Below are 10,471 nucleotides of genomic sequence, written 5' to 3' on the forward strand. Positions count from 1 at the left end.
TGGTCGGCACAGGCTTGGAGGGCTGAAGGGCCTGTTCCTGTGCTGTACTTTTCTTTGTTCTCTTTGTTCTTTGCCTGGATGAGTGCAGCTCCAACAAACTTAAAAGCCTTGACACCATCCAGGACAAAGCTGCCCCACTTGATTGCTCCCCCTTCCTCAAACATTCAAACCCTCCACCACTGACGAACAGTGGCAGTCCTGTGGGCCATCTGCAAGATGCACTGTCGGAACTCATCAAAGCTCCTTTGGCAGCATCTTCCAAACCCACGACGACTACCATCCTTTGCTAGCTGTCCCTGCTTCTCCTTTGCATGGTTGTGTTATAGGCCTTGTCCTCGACTAAATTTTTGAGTGGTGAATGAGATCTGAGTCCATTCAGAGGCCTACATACTTCAAATGGGGCAATCCAAACAAAAGTGGATCTCTGAGTCTGTAAGCAATCCTGGGGGCTGCATGTACCGCTTTCCTGTACTCGAGGACTCAATGTTGATGGGCAGTGGACATACCTCTGAGTTTGCTTAATATCCAAAGTCCTGGGGCGGGATTCTCTCAGCCCACGCCGGGTCAGAGATTTGCGCGATGCCTGTCCACTGATTCTCCGGAGAATCGGCACCACTGCCACTGGCAGTGTCGGTGCGGCGCAGGTTGGGGACCGCTCTTAAGCAGCAGATACCTGGGAATCCCACACCTGGAGGTTCCTCTCCAAGTCACTCACCACCCTGACTTGGAAAATTATCGCTGTTCCTTCACTGTCACTGGGTCAAAACCCTGGAATCTCGTCCTCCTGATGTAATGGCCTGAATTCCATTAGTCTCTTTGATTAGTTTCTGTGTCAGTCCTTGGATTGACTAACATCTGTCATGACCACTAAAGGCACATCATATTCAGGTCTTTAGATATAGATTAAGCTTGTGAAGAAGCTTTTTGGCAATGTATTTTATTTGTTTTAAATGCACACCGATGAACTGTTAAGGTGGCTGCCAAGGGGTCAGGTGACCTTTGCTTATTCAACACGTTTTTTTGACAGCCACGGTAGAATGGGCTGCATGGTAGCACAGTGGTTAGCACTGTTACTTCACAGCACCAGGGTCCAAGGTTCGATTCCCAGCTTGGGTCGCTGTCTGTGCAGAGTCTGCACGTTCTCCCTGTATCTGCGTGGGTTTCCTCCGGCTGGTCCGGTTGCCTCCCCTAAGCCCCGAAAGATGTGCTGTTTGGTAATTTGGACATTCTGAATTCTCTCCCCCCTCCCTACCGCGCTCCCCCCCCCCCCCCCAATGTTCCTGAACAGGTGCCAGAATGTGGCGACTGGGGACTTTTCACAGTAGCTTCGTTGCAGTGTTCATGAAAGTCTACTTGTGACAATAAAGATTAGTGTTATTAATTATTACATGCTTCCGGAAAATTCTGAATTGACAAAACATGTGTGCGGTCTCACCCAGATTGGACAAACCCTGTCCAGTATTATTTGTGGAATCTACACCTGCTATTGTTCAACGTTTACTCAAAACACAGTGTGAGTAGATTCCTAGACTCTATGACCGTCATTCTCCAGGGCCGCCTGCTAGACGTGGGATTTGTGATGGCCTGCAGAATCCCTTGTCGGGCCGACATCGAGAGTTGCGCTGGGCAGCAGACCTACTGCATGTCTCCATTCTCCCCGTGCTGGCCATATCGGGTTTCCCGATGTCCCAGCCAAGCTTGCCACCCCGAACCGGCAGGACCATTCAAATATTTTACATGGTATTGGCGGGCAGGACGCATCATTCATTAGCCAGCTGGGAGTCTTCATTTGTGGTGGGGGGTTAGCAGGGCTTGTGCTGGGCTTGGGGGGGGGGGGGGGGGGGGGTTAGTTTGGGGATCTTTCCTGGGATGGGACTCGTTTGGCTGCTCTCCCCATCTGCAGCCTTTAAACCGATTCAACTGTCAGTCAGTCTGTTAAGGTTAAAGTTTTCTCATAATAAAGTGAAAGTGTTCTCATTTGTAACCCTGGATCACTTAAACAGTCACTCAATATCTCAGAAATTACACATCCATCACAAATTACACTTAATAAAGTGAAAGTTTTCTCACCTGTACCCCTAAAGCCTTTAAAAGGCCTGTCAGTATGTCAAGTTTAAAGGTCTGTGAGATGAAGTTAGAAGTTACCCCTGTAAAGTGGTGGAAATTTTTGACATGGTTTTCACACAGTTAATCTCATCACCCTTTCAAGTATAGAAATCTATGGCTAGAAGGCTGCAAGCTTTGAACTGCAGTGATTACATTCAATTTCACACTCCATTGCCTGCTGAAAGCTTCTAGGCCGAGGCAGTTTCGAAGGGCAAAATCAGATTGTTTATTTTAATAGCTTTGCAGGGATCCATTAACTCAGGGGAGCAGGTGTTTACCTAACCACAATTTCTTGAGTCTGTCACTTTGTTCTCAAGTGCTTCCTAGAAAGTATAGCTGTAGAGGCTGCCGTGAGATATGAGGTTGGAACTGCCAAGAGCTGGGGCCTAAAGGGGGGATAGAGGGGGGCACTAAAGGAGGGGTCCAGGGGAGTGAGGGAGGGGAGGAGGGTGTGGGTGTAATGAGTGGTGTGCTGGATGAGAGGCCTGGGGGGCATTGAAGGGGGGTTCTGAGGGGGGTGCCCTGCCGGCGATCCAGTGGGATGGCGGTTTCAGCAGCTATTTGAGCTCAGAATGCCCTTCAACAATGGTGCTTCGATTGCAGATGTGCAGAACCTGTCAGAGAGATCAGGTCTCACCCCTCTCAGTAGCAGTGAGAACCGTGGTGTGTCGTGGAATGGCACGGAGAAGTCGATTCTGGAATAATATTTTGCCAAGTGCCATGTCATGGCACATTAGGGTCACTCCTGGAGCCAAAGGGAATCACTCTGTTTTTCCTCCTGCCCGGAACACTTCATCACGGTTCGACCACAACATCCCAACCTGTCCAACGCCCTGCTGATTTTGAACACCTCTATCAGATGGAAGACTTTGGTCTTCTGATTGTTGAGTGTAATTCCCATCAGTGCATGGGAGCTCAATGGCTGAGGTCAGGATGGTCTTTGTTTTCGATTGGAATTTTCTCTGATTAAATATTTTAAAGTTCATTCTATAAATAAGCGGCACTCAAGCAGGGAGCTTTTCTCTGGACATACGGAGCCTGGTAGCAAGGAAGATCGAACAGAGTTGGAGCGGTGACACAACCTTGTTCGATTCCTGTCTTAACTTCAAAGGAACAGTATTGAATCCATTGTTAATAATCACCGCTCACCTATCATCATGAAGCAGTAGATGGATGGTCATGAATTTTGGAGAACGGCCGCACTTTAGCAGAACCTTCTGAAGTGCCTCACGTGAGTCAATGACCTTTGTCAAGTCAAAGAACACCAAGGAGAGAGGTTGATGTTGTTCACAATATTTTTCTTGTAGTTGGCGAGCTGCAAAAATCTTGTTGGCCGTGAGTTATGATGGCCAAAACCCACATTGAGATTCACGGAGAAGCTCGTCAACAAGCGTAGTGAGTCAATTCACAAGAGTTCTTGTAATAACCATTCCTGAATTGCAAAGCAGGACAATACCTCTGTAATTTCCACCACTGGATTTTTACCGTTTCTTGAAGATTGTTGTAATGATGGCGTCTTTGAGATCATTTGGGACTTCCCCTTCATTGCAGATCTGTCGGATAAGGAGCGCATGGAGCTCCTCTCCTCTCCTCTGTGCTTAAATATTTAAGCAGGGATTCCACCACCTCCTTCCTGCTTTGTTGTTTATCATTTGTGAGATGGCTTCCATCAGCTCCATAGACGATGGTGGAGTTCCAAGCTCGTCCTTGACTAGGTTTTGTGGGATGGAATTGAAAGCCCTGTGGTCACCATAAGAACATAAGAACATAAGAACTAGGAGCAGGAGTAGGCCATCTGGCCCCTCGAGCCTGCTCCGCCATTCAATTAGATCATGGCTGATCTTTTGTGGACTCAGCTCCACTTTCCGGCCCGAGCACCATAACCCTTAATCCCTTTATTCTTCAAAAAACTATCTATCTTTACCTTAAAAACATGTAATGAAGGAGCCTCAACTGCTTCACTGGGCAAGGAATTCCATAGATTCACAACCCTTTGGGTGAAGAAGTTCCTCCTAAACTCAGTTCTAAATCTACTTCCCCTTATTTTGAGGCTATGCCCCCTAGTTCTGCTGTCACCCGCCAGTGGAAACAACCTGCCCGCATCTATCCTATCTATTCCCTTCATAATTTTAAATGTTTCTATAAGATCCCCCCTCATCCTTCTAAATTCCAATGAGTACAGTCCCAGTCTACTCAACCTCTCCTCATAATCCAACCCCTTCAGCTCTGGGATTAACCTAGTGAATCTCCTCTGCACACCCTCCAGCGCCAGTACGTCCTTTCTCAAGTAAGGAGACCAAAACTGAACACAATACTCCAGGTGTGGCCGCACTAACACCTTATACAATTGCAACATAACCTCCCTAGTCTTAAACTCCATCCCTCTAGCAATGAAGGACAAAATTCCATTTGCCTTCTTAATCACCTGTTGCACTTGTAAACCAACCTTCTGTGACTCATGCACTAGCACACCCAAGTCTCTCTGAACAGCGGCATGCTTTAATATTTTATCGTTTAAATAATAATCCCGTTTGCTGTTATTCCTACCAAAATGGATAACCTCACATTTGTCAACATTGTATTCCATCTGCCAGACCCGAGCCCATTCACTTAACCCAGGGGTGGGCAAACTTTTCCGTGCAAGGGCCGCATTCAGAAATTCACAATTCACAAAGGGCCGCATAGTATATTAAGTAAAATAATTACGTCACCCGGTTATGATTCTGGGCGCCTCATATAGAACATAGAACAGTACAGCACAGAACAGGCCCTTCGGCCCTCGACGTTGTGCCAAGCAATGATCACCCTACTCAAGTCAACGTATCCACCCTATACCAGTAAGTAACCCAACAGCCCCCCCCCCCACCCATTAACCTTTAAAAAAAAAAATTTTAAAAAAAAAAATTTTTTTTTTTTTTTTTAATGACTTGGTGGGCCGCAGAAATACCTTTGGCGGGCCGCATGCGGCCCGCGGGCCGTAGTTTGCCCACCCCTGACTTAACCTATCCAAATCCCTCTGCAGACTTCCAGTATCCTCTGCACTTTTCGCTTTACCACTCATCTTAGTGTCATCTGCAAACTTGGACACATTGCCCTTGGTCCCCAACTCCAAATCATCAATGTAAATTGTGAACAATTGTGGGCCCAACACGGATCCCTGAGGGACACCACTAGCTACTGATTGCCAACCAGAGAAACACCCATTTATCCCAACTCTTTGCTTTCTATTAATTAACCAATCCTCTATCCATGCTACTACTTTACCCTTAATGCCATGCATCTTTATCTTATGCAGCAACCTTTTGTGTGGCACCTTGTCAAAGGCTTTCTGGAAATCCAGATATACCACATCCATCGGCTCCCCGTTATCCACTGCACTGGTAATGTCCTCAAAAAATTCCACTAAATTAGTTAGGCACGACCTGCCTTTTACGAACCCATGCTGCGTCTGTCCAATGGGACAATTTCTATCCAGATGCCTCGCAATTTCTTCCTTGATGATAGATTCCAGCATCTTCCCTATTACCGAAGTTAAACTCACTGGCCTATAATTTCCTGCTTTCTGCCTACCTCCTTTTTTAAACAGTGGCGTCACGTTTGCTAATTTCCAATCCACCGGGACCACCCCAGAGTCTAGTGAATTTCGGTAAATTATCACTAGTGCATCTGCAATTTCCCTAGCCATCTCTTTTAGCACTCTGGGATGCATTCCATCAGGGCCAGGAGACTTGTCTACCTTTAGCCCCATTAGCTTGCCCATCACTCCCTCCTTAGTGATAACAATCCTCTCAAGGTCCTCACCTGTCATAGACTCATTTCTATCAGTCGCTGGCATGTTATTTGTGTCTTCCACTGTGAAGACCGACCCAAAAAACCTGTTCAGTTCCTCAGCCATTTCCTCATTTCCCATTATTAAAACTCCCTTCTCATCCTCTAAAGGACCAATATTTACCTTAGCCACTCTTTTTTGTCTTATATATTTGTAAAAACTTTTACTGTCTGTTTTTATATTCTGAGCAAGTTTACTCTCATACTCTATCTTACTCTTCTTTATAGCTTTTTTAGTAGCTTTCTGTTGCCCCCTAAAGATTTCCCAGTCCTCTAATCTCCCAGCAATCTTTGCCACTTTATATGCTTTTTCCTTCAATTTGATACTCTCCCTTATTTCCTTAGATATCCACGGTCGATTTTCCCTCTTTCTTCCGTCCTTCCTTTTTGTTGGTAAACCTTTGCTGAGCACTGTGAAAAATCGCTTGGAAGGTTCTCCACTGTTCCTCAACTGTTCCACCATAAAGTCTTAGCTCCCAGTCTACCTTAGCTAGTTCTTCTCTCACCCCCTTGTAATCTCCTTTGTTTAAACACAAAACACTAGTATTTGATTTTACTTTCTCACCCTCCATCTGTATTTTAAATTCCACCATATTGTGATCGCTCTTTCCGAGAGGATCCCTAACTATGAGATCATGAATCAATCCTGTCTCATTACACAGGACAAGATCTAGGACCGCTTGTTCCCTCGTAGGCTCCATTACATGCTGTTCTAGGAAACTATCGCGGATACATTCTATAAACTCCTCCTCACGGTTACCTTGACCGACCTGGTTAAACCAATCGACATGTAGATTAAAATCCCCCATGATAACTGCTGTACCATTTCTACATGCATCAGTTATTTATTTGTTTATTGCCTGCCCCACCATCTCGTTATTATTTGGTGGCCGATAGACTACTCCTATCAGTGACTTTTTCGCCTTACTATTCCTGATTTCCACCCAAATGGATTCAACCTTATCCTCCATAGCATCGATGTCATCCCTTACTATTGCCCGGATGTCATCCTTAAATAACAGAGCAACACCACCTCCCTTACCATCCACTCTGTCCTTCCGAATAGTTTGATACCCTCGGATATTTAACTCCCAGTCGTGACCATCCTTTAACCATGTTTCAGTAATGGCCACTAAATCATAGTCATTTACGGTGATTTGTGCCACCAACTCATTTACTTTATTCCGAATACTACGAGCATTCAGGTAAAGTACACTTATGTTGGTTTTTTTACCTCTGTTTTGAATCTTAACATCTCCAGTTTTATTCCTTTTGTTATTACTGGGCCTATTCACTGTGCTCCCCTCAGTCACTGTACCTTGTACTGACGCCCTTATGGATTTCTGACTATGTCTTCTCTGCCTTGCACTTTTCCCCTTACTTCCTTTTGTTTCTGTCCCTGTTTTACTACCTTCCAACTTCCAGCATTGGTTCCCATCCCCCTGCCACATTAGTTTAAACCCTCCCCAACAGCTCTAGAAAACACCCCCCCTAGGACATCGGTTCCAGTCCTGCCCAAGTGCAGACCGTCCGGTTTGTACTGGTCCCACCTCCCCCAGAACCGGTCCCAATGCCCCAGGAATTTGAATCCCTCCCTCTTGCACCATCTCTCAAGCCACGCATTCATCCTATCTATCCTGAAATTCCTACTCTGACTAGCTCGTGGCACTGGTAGCAATCCTGAGATTACTACCTTTGAGGTCCTACTTTTTAGTTTAACTCCTAACTCCCTGAATTCCGCTTGTAGGACCTCATCCCGTTTTTTACCTATATCGTTGGTGCCTATGTGCACCACGACAGCTGGCTGTTCACCCTCCCCCCCAGAATGTCCTGCAGCCGCTCCGAGACATCCTTGACCCTTGCACCAGGGAGGCAACATTCCATCCTGGAGTCTCGATTGCGTCCACAGAACCGCCTGTCTATTCCCCTTACGATCGAGTCCCCTATCACTATAGCCCTGCCATTTTTCTTCCTGCCCTGCTGTGCAGCAGAGCCAGCCACGGTGCCATGAACCTGGCTGCTGCTGCCTTCCCCTGGTGAGCCATCTTCCTCAACAGTATCCAAAGCGGTATATCTGTTTTGCAGGGAGATGACCGCAGGGGACACATGCACTGCCTTCCTACTCTTGCTCTTTCTTTTGGTCACCCATTTTCTATCTCCCTCAGTAACCTTCACCTGCGGTGTGACCAACTCGCTAAACGTGCTATCCACGACCTCCTCAGCATCGCGGATGCTCCAAAGTGAGTCCATCCGCAGCTCCAGAGCCGTCAAGCGGTCTAACAAGAGCTGCAACTGGACACACTTCTTGCACATGAAGGAGCCAGGGACAGTGGACATGTCCCTGAGCTCCCACATCGCACACGAGGAGCATGACACGGGTCTGGGATCTCCTGCCATGTCTTAAACCCTTGGTAAACTTAAACAACTAGAATTTCAAAATAAAATAAATAAATTAGACAATGAAAAGAAAAAGAGAGACTACTTACCAGTCACTTACCAGGGTTAAAAAGCACCTCCTCACACTCTGCACCGAATTACCTCACTGCACCAAATTACCAAGTTTCAATCCTCCACTCTGTATGAGTCTCACTCCGAATGAGTCTCCTGGAAAGTGCTCGCTCACCAATTGATCCTTGATTGAAACGGTCTTCAAAATGACCCCTATGTCACAGAGAACTGCCATGTGAGTGTGGGGCTCATATAGTCATGCAGCACAGAAAGAGGTCCTTTGGCCCATCTAGTCTGCACCACCCATCAAGCCCATATCTATTCCAATCACATTTTGCAGCCTGAGCCACAGAATGAAATGCAGTTTTAAATTATGTGCAAATAATTTCCTTATTGGAAATTGTCATTGTTGTTGGTTGGGTCTTCAGCCAACGAGAAGGAGTTAAAAACATTATCAGCACCGCCTGAAAGGTGGAATTGAACCACTCTGTCGCTAGACAGCTACAGGTTTGAAGCCTGCACCCCAGACCACTGAGGGTCATCCAGGCAGAAGTTGAAAGTGGCCCATTCTCTATATAAACCACAGATGGCTTCATCATATTTAATGTGTGATGACCTAGTTGGTGTTTTCTTTTAATCTCTCCGCCCCTATTATTCCACAACACTTCAAAGCGTAAACTGAAATCACGGTAGTAAAGATATTTCAACTCATTTTGCATGAAGAATGCCTCCAATCCCATCACAGTCTGCAGACTCATATGCAAATGTTACACTTTCTGATTGGACAAGGTCACCAATTCTGAGGTTCTGGAATGTGCTATTTCCACCCACACATACTCATTGTTAAGTCAATGAGGATTGTGTGAGGGATGATAGCCAGACACCCAAAGACATTCTGGATGGTTCATGACCATAGAACATAGAACATAGAACACTACAGCGCAGTATGGGCCCTTCGGCCCTCGATGTTGCGCCGACCTGTGAAACCATCTGAAGCCTATCTGACCTACACTATTCCATTTTCATCCATATGTCTATCCAGTGACCACTTAAATGCCCTTCAAGTTGGCGAGTCTACTACTATTGCAGGCAGGGCGTTCCACACCCCTACTACTCTCTGAGTAAAGAAACTGCCTCTGACATCTGTCCTATATCTATCACCCCTCAATTTAAAGCTATGTCCCCTCGTGTTGGTCATCACCATCCGAGGAAAAAGACTCTCACTGTCCACCCTATCTAACCCTCTGACTATCTTATATGTCTCTATTAAGTCACCTCTCAGCCTTCTCCTCTCTAACGAAAACAACCTCAATTCCCTGAGCCTTTCCTCGTAAGGCTTCCCTCCATACCAGGCAACATCCTAGTAAATCTCCTCTGAACCCTTTCCAAAGCTTCCACATCCTTCCTATAATATGGTGACCAGAACTGCACGCAGTACTCCAGGTGTGGTCGCACCAGAGTTATGTACAGCTGCAGCATGACCTTGTGGTTCCGAAACTCAATCCCCCTGCTTATAAAGGCTAGCACACCATATGCCTTCTTAACAGCCCTATTAACCTGGGTGGCAACTTTCAGGGATTTATGTACCTGGATGCCGATATCTCTCTGTTCATCTACACTACCAAGAATCTTGCCATTAGCCCAGTACTCTGCATTCCTGTTACTCCTTCCAAAGTGAACCACCTCACACTTTTCCGCATTAAACTCCATCTGCCACCTCTCAGCCCAGCTCTGCAGCTTATCTATGTCCCTCTGTATCCTATAACATCCTTCAGCACTATCCACAACTCCACCGACCTTCGTGTCATCTGCAAATTTACTAACCCATCCTTCTACACCCTCTTCCAGGTCATTTATAAAAATGACAAACAGCAGTGGCCCCAAAACAGATCCTTGTGGTACACCACTAGTAACTGAATTCCAGGATGAACATTTGCCATCAACCACCACCCTCTGTCTTCTTTCAGCTAGCCAATTACTGATCCAAACCGCTAAATCACCTTCAATTCCATACTTCCTTATTTTCTGCAATAGCCTACCGTGGGGAACCTTATCAAACGCCTTACTGAAATCCATATACACCACATCA

The 10,471-nt window shown here is 46.1% G+C and overlaps 1 non-coding gene across 1 annotated transcript; it reads right to left on the reverse strand.

The window, feature by feature from the left end:
• Positions 1-8,843: 8,843 nt before the first annotated feature.
• Positions 8,844-8,930, reverse strand: trnastop-uca. The gene has a single exon. It is a non-coding gene; the product is annotated as a tRNA-Sec (tRNA).
• Between the last annotated feature and the right edge of the window lie 1,541 nt (positions 8,931-10,471).

The sequence above is a fragment of the Scyliorhinus canicula genome, chromosome 6 (assembly GCF_902713615.1).
Source record: "Scyliorhinus canicula chromosome 6, sScyCan1.1, whole genome shotgun sequence".
NCBI classification, from domain to species: Eukaryota; Metazoa; Chordata; class Chondrichthyes; order Carcharhiniformes; family Scyliorhinidae; genus Scyliorhinus; species Scyliorhinus canicula.